The following is a 7145-nucleotide window of genomic DNA, read 5'->3' as shown; positions in this document are numbered from 1 at the left end:
CACAACACTAAAGAATAATGTATAATCTGTGAAACATCACATAACATGGATGAACTTGGAGGACACCATGCTGAGTGAAATAAGTCAACCACAGAAGGACAAATATATTAGTTCACTATTATAAAAAGTCAAGGAAATGTTTATATATGGAAGGAAACTTTCTTTGTTGCTTACCAGGGATGGGAGGAAACACTGCGAGATAGGTGGAGACAAGTATTAATTTGGGTGAAGGGAAAGCAAGTGACCAACACAATAACATTAAGGAAAAGGAAGACACAAAGAGGTGCAGACAACAAAGATAAACCCTTTTACAAATACAATACTGTGTTATCAGTGATAACAAACATTAATTTGAGTAAATAGATGGGTAGACAGGGTGAATGATCATGTATCGTGTATCATAGCAGGCAAAAGGTAATATACCCATGATCATATATAAGGTTGGCAGATGATACTTCTACATACGTATTTGTATGTGCAGCAAGAATATCCAAATATATAATAGAGGTAACAGGGGGCAAAGTTATGATAACTTCTTGGTTACAGCCAACCACTCTGAGGAAGTGAGTAGTTGGACTTATGGACTCAGGACCATAGTTGCAGGGGACATCAAGCTCAATTGGCATAACATATAACACAAAAACATTGTTCTACATCCTACTTTGGTGAGTCGCAACTGGGGTCTTAAAAGCTTATAAGCAGCCATCTGTGCTCACCACTATACCATCAATGCTACACAGTCCCAGCAAGCAGCCATCTAGATGCAACAATGGGTCTCTCCTCATCCAGAACAAAGAAGAATGAAGAAAACCAAAGATGCATGGAAACAATTGGTGCAAAGGACTAGTGGACCATGCTAACCTCAGCCTATATGACTATGAGACCAGAAGAACTAGATGGTGCCCGGCCACCACTGTCAACAACTTGGATGAGCAAGTTAATATGCCTCAGTTTTCCTTGTCTGTAAACTGGGGATAAAAGCTGTAAAATTGCTGTGACAATTAGGAGAGTGTCTGGCATGTAGTACATGTAGTGAAAGGTTAAAGAATGCTGCCTTTCCAGAAGACTAACAGCTAACTTTATTAAGCTTTTGTTCATTTCCAGATACTGTGTAAAGCCATTCACATTTCAATTTTATTGAATATTTAAGTGTAAACCATCCTCTAGGCTTCAAAAACACCTCTCCTGGAGAGGAGAATTGCTCCCAGTCCTCTTTTTCTGTTACCTTCAGAGAGCCCTGATCATGACACTAGAATTACTTAATTTATTCTGACTTTTTTTTGTTGTTGTTCTGTCCTCCCACTAGAATTAAGCCCCATAAGGGTGGGGTCTTTATTTTTTTAATTCAGCAGTGTATCCCAGCACAGTGCTACACACCCTGCCCTAGGGTCGATTCTGACTCAGGGTGACCCCATGCACCATGAGCTCGGACACTGTGATTCCTAGGATTCTCTTTTTTTCTAAATTTTATTTATTTTCTCATTGTAATTGAGAATATACACAGCAAAACATACACCAATTCAACAGTAAATACACGTAGTATTTAGTGCCATTGATGACACTCTTCGAATTGTACAACCCTTCTCACCCTCCTTTTCTGAGTTGTTCCTCCTTCGTTAACATAAACTCACTGCCCCCTAAGGTTCTTCTGAGTTGCTGTAGTCGATTCAGTCCCTTATTGTTGTTATTAAGGGCCATCAAGTTGGTTTCAAGTCATAGTGACCCTGTATACAACAGAATGATAGCTTGGTCCTGTGCCGTCCCCACAACCCTGGGTGTGTTTGAGCCCGTTGTTGCAGCCACCCTGTCAATCCAGTTCATTGAGCATCTTCCTCTTTTGTTGCTAACCCTCTACTTTACCAAGCATCATGTCCTTCTCCAGGGACTGAGTGCTCTTGATGTCATGTTCAAAGTACTTAACGGGAAGTCGTACTGCCCTTGCTTCTAAGGTGCATTCAAGCTGTGCTTCTTCCAGGACAGATTTGCTCTTTCTCCTGACAGTCCATGGTATAGTCAATTTTCTTCACCAACACCAGAATTCAAAAGCATCAATTTTTCTTCAGTCTTCCTTATTCATTGTGATCCCACAGAGATAGTTTTTAAAAGAGCATAGTGCTCAAGGCAGAATTTATTTTACTAATAAACAGAATCTCACTGCTGAATGAAGAAAACCAAAGATACATGAAAACAATTAGTCCAAGGGACTGGTAGACCACGTGATCCTCAGCCTATAGGAAGAACGAGATGATACCCAGGTACCACTGTCAACCACTTGGAGGGGCATCAGTGCAGGGGATCCTGGATAGAGTAGGAGAAAACTCAAAATCATTGGAAAAAAAAAAAGACCCAGGTTTGCTGGTCTGATAGATCCTAGTGAGACTCCTGAGACTAGCGTCCCTAGTTACCCTTCAGGTCTGGAACTGAACTCACTCCTGTGGCTTCCAGTCAAGCAATAGACAGGCATAGAGGGTGAACATTTACATCAGGTAGATATACTCCTTGGAATGATCAACCATGGGAGAGCAGAAGGGCAGTGTTTGCACAGGGAGACAGCTCGGGGGGTGGGAGTGCATGAGGGAGATGGACATAGGAAAGTGGTAAGTACAGGGAAGAAGTGGGAAGAGAGCTGTCACATTGTGAGGAATGGCAGTCAATGTTATGAAACAAATGTGTATGAACTGCTGTATGGAAAATGAATTTGCTCCATATACTCTCACCCAAATCACAATAAAAATTTAAAAAGAAAACAAACAAATAAAAACCTCACTGATCTCCAGTTGATTTCAACTTATAGTGACCCTATAGGACAGAGTAGAACTACCCCCTAAGGGGAAGTTACCCCTTAGAAGGCTGTAAATCTTTATAGAAGCAGACTGTCTCATCTTTCTCCCACATAGCTGTTGGTGGTTTTGAACTCCCAATCTTTTAGTTAGCAGCCAAGTACTTACTTTAACTATTATGTCACCTTTTTGGTTTAAGGTTTAAAGATTACCTCAGTGCAATAGTTTCAAGGGGTTCATCTAGTCTCTATGGCTCCAGAAAGTCTAGAGTCCATGAGAATTTGAATTTCCATTCTATGTGTTCCCCTTTTTGATCAGGAGTCCTCTATGGAATCTTTGATCAAAATGTTCAGTAGTGCTAGCTGGGCACCATCTGGTTCTTCTAGTCTCATGGCAAAGGAGGAGTTATTTGTGGAGGCAATTAGTCACACTCCATTTCCTCCCCCTATTCCTGACTATCCTTCCTCTGTTGCTCAAGGGAAGTAGACACCAATTATTGTGCTTTGGACAGCCGCTTGCTAGCTTTTAAGACTCCAAGTACCACACAATGAACTGGGTGGTAGAACAGAAGCACTAAACATGTCAACTAACTGGGATGTTCTATGAAACCATGGCCCTAAACCTCCAAACCAAGGAACCAAATCCCATGAGGTGTTAGGTTGTATTTATTGTTAATATATCCATCATGCAACTTTTCCCAATTTGACTTTTTACAGGTGTATAATAGAAATTACAGTAATTGGTTGTGCAAGCCTATCCTTAATGTTATTTTTTCTATCAATGTTAGCCCCCCCACACACACCTTTCTCTTTCCCTACTGCCCCTAGTAACTACTAATAGATATTAGTCTCCATGCACTTACCTTTTCTTGTCTTCTTAAATAAGTGAGGTGATAGAATAATTATCTTTTTGTGATTGGCTTACTTAATTCCACACAATGTCTTCAAGCTCCATCTATACTGTAGCATGTATTAAGACTTCATTTCTCCTACCAGCTGATTTCTCGACTACTGATGGGTAGTATTCCATTGTATCTATGTGTTAGATTCTCAAAGTTTTAAATACATCTTGGTTGTTAGATTCTTGCTGGATATATGGTTTCCAAAGACATTCTTCCAGTTAGTAGCTTGTCTTAACTTTTTTGGTAAAGTCTTTTGATGAGCAAACGTTTTTAATTGTCATGAGGTCTCATTTATTTATTTTGTTTTTTGCTGTTAGATAGCAGATTATTGAATGCTAGACTTGACAGTGTGGCCCTCACCTGTTCTCATAATTTTATGGTTTTAGTTTGTACATTTAGGTCCTTAACCCATTTTAAATTTCTTTTAGTGTATGATGTGAGGTATAAATTCTGTTTCATTCTTCAGCACGTGGAGTTCCAGTTTCCCCAGCACCATTTATTGAAGAGATTCTTCTTTTCCCATCAAAAGGAGTTAGCAGCCTTGTCAAATATCGGTTGACCATACATGTGTAAGTTTATTTCTGGACTCTTAATTCTATTCCGTTGATCTATGTGCCCATCATTATACCAGGCTATCTAGAGTGCCAGGCTGTTTTGACAACTGTAGCTGTATAATATGTTTTTAAATCAGGAAGTGTGAGTTCTCCTACTTTTATTTTTTTTAACATTGTTTTAGCTATTTGGGTCCTCTGGCCATTCCACATAAAGTTGAAGACTGCTTTTTCTATTTATGTAAAGAAGAATGTTGGAATCTTGATTGGATTGTGTTGAATTTATAGATTGCTTTGGGTAGTATTGACATCTTACAATATTGAGTGTTCCAATTCATGAGCATGGAACATATTTAGGTTAATGTGTCTTCTTTTTTTTTTTTTTTTGTCTTTCAGCAGTGTTTTATAGTTTCCATTGTACAAATCCTTCATGTCCCCAGTTATATTTATTCCTAGGTATTTTATTCTATTAGATGCTATTGTAAATGGAATTGTCTCCATACTTTGCCTTTCAGACTTCTCATTGCTGGTGCATAGAAATCCAACTGAGTTTTGTTTGTTAACCTTGTACCCTGCAATTTTGCTAAATTCTTCTATTAGCTCCAGAAGTTTTCTCGTGGACTCTGAGATTTTCTACATATAGCATCATTATCATTTCTGAATAGAGATAATTTTACTTTTTTTCCAATCTGAATACCTTTTATTTCTTTTTCTTATCTTACTGTTCTTGCTAGGACTTCTAATACAATATTGAATAGAAATGTGGGAGTGGGCATCCTTGTCTTATTCCTGATTTTAAATGGTAACCTCTCAGTCTTTCTCCATTAAGTATAATGTTGACTTTTCATATATGCCCAGAATCATATTGAGGAATTTCTCTTCTATTCCAATCTTCTTCAGAGTTTTCACCAAGAAAGACTATTGGATTTTATCAAATGCTTCTTCTGCATCAATGAAGATGTTCATGGGATTCTTTTCCTTTGTTCTGTTGATGTGGTACTTGGTAAAGGAGAAGGTCAGAGAAAAAGGGGAAAGCCCTCAGTGAGATGGATTGACACAGTGGCTGCAGTGATGAGCTCAGGTGTAGCGAGGATAGTGAGGCTGGCACAGGACCAGACAGTGTTTCATTCTGTTGTACATAGGGCTGCTATGAGTTGGAGCCAACTCCACAGCACCTAACAACAACAACAATCGATGTAGTGTATTCTGTTGATTGATTTTCTAATGTTGAACCATCCTTGCATTCCTGGAATAAATCCCATTTGGTCACAGTCTATGGTTCTTTTAATGTGCTGTTGGATGCTGTCTACTAGTATTTTGTTGAGATTTTTGCATTTATATTCATAAGATGTTTTTTTTCTTTTTTTGTGGTGTCTTTGTCTGGTTTGGTTATCTAGGTTATGTTTGCTTCATAGAACAGAGTCTCTTCCTCACAAGTCCTCCAGTGGATGGGGGTGGGGTGGGGTGAGGGTAGTTCATGATTTAAACCAATGCTGTCCAATAAATAGCCACATGTGATTATTTAAATTTTACTTTAAATCAGATAAAATTAAAAATTGAGTTCCTCAAGTACACTTGCCACATTTCAAGTGCTTACATGTGGTACATGGACAATGTAAATATAAAACATTTCTGTCATCACAGAAAGTTCTACGGACATCATTAAATTAGACCAACGGTTCCCAGATGGGAGTGATTCTGGGGACTTTAGACAATGTCTGAAGATATTTTTGACTGTCACAACTTGGGCGATGCAACTGGCATTTAGTAGGTTGACATTAGGAATGCTGGTAAGCATCCTACAATGCCTCCATAACAAAGAATTTTCCTGAACAAACCAAGGATGTTGGTAAACATCCTAAGATGCAGAGAACAGCCTCCATAATAAAGAATTATCCTGAGCAAAATGTCAATAATGTGGAAGTGGGGAACCTTGGTTTCCAGGAAGGCACTTGTGTGATAGTTTTCTTCATGTAACCAGAGGCTAAATTTCTGAAGATTTGGGTGGGTTAACTTGCAATTAAAAGCCTGAAAAAAAACTTTTTCATGTGTGTGCCATAAAGTCAAGTTTCCTGAGTAAAATTCCTGGAATTCCTCATTACATTTTGAATAGGATATTAAAGTACAAAAATCATTTTCCAGCTGTGTTCTCAAGCATCTCCACTTCCCTTTGAATGCAGTAACAGACATCAAACATAATCCACATCACTCAGACCAAAGGGGGTTCCAAGGCCAGGTTGTATGAAATTAAGTGTCTGCAAACTATAGCAGTTTTTAAAAGTTTTAAAAAGCAAAGATGTCACTTTGATGACTATTGTGCACTTGACCCAAGCATTCTATGCAAGAAGACAGAAGAAGAACTGATGCATTCAAATTCTGGTTTGAGGAAGAATATTGACTGTACTGTAGATTGCCAGGAGAATACACACACCAGTCTTAGAAGAAATACAAGTAGAATGCTTCACAGAAATGAGAATGGCGAGACTTTGGCTCCCTTGCTTTGGACGTGCTATCAGAAATGACCAATCACTAGAAAAAGATTCATGACAGTTGGTAAAGTGGACGGTCAGCAATGATGAGGAAGGTGCTCAGTGAGACGGATTGACATATGGCTGCAACAGTGACCTGAGACAGCAACCATCATGAACATGGTGTATAACCAGGTAGCATTCCATTCTGTTATGTACGAGGTCCCCGTGAGTCACAGACTCCAAGACAACTAACTACTAACAATTGTGTTTTTATGCAAATACCACACGTTAAGACAGTTTCTGCAAACCACACAACCCCTTCCCACATTAGTTTGCTATGTGTGCTTTGTATGTTATATGAGTGTGCACGTTACTTACACAGGCACGTTATATACAAGGGTCAAATCTGCCCTGAGTAAGAATGTTGTTGTTGTGTGCCGTC

This window comes from Orycteropus afer, unplaced genomic scaffold (assembly GCF_000298275.1).
Source record: "Orycteropus afer afer isolate SDZICR_OR568_19922 unplaced genomic scaffold, OryAfe1.0 scaffold00049, whole genome shotgun sequence".
NCBI classification, from domain to species: domain Eukaryota; kingdom Metazoa; phylum Chordata; class Mammalia; order Tubulidentata; family Orycteropodidae; genus Orycteropus; species Orycteropus afer.
Note: the sequence above shows the minus strand (reverse complement) of the source record.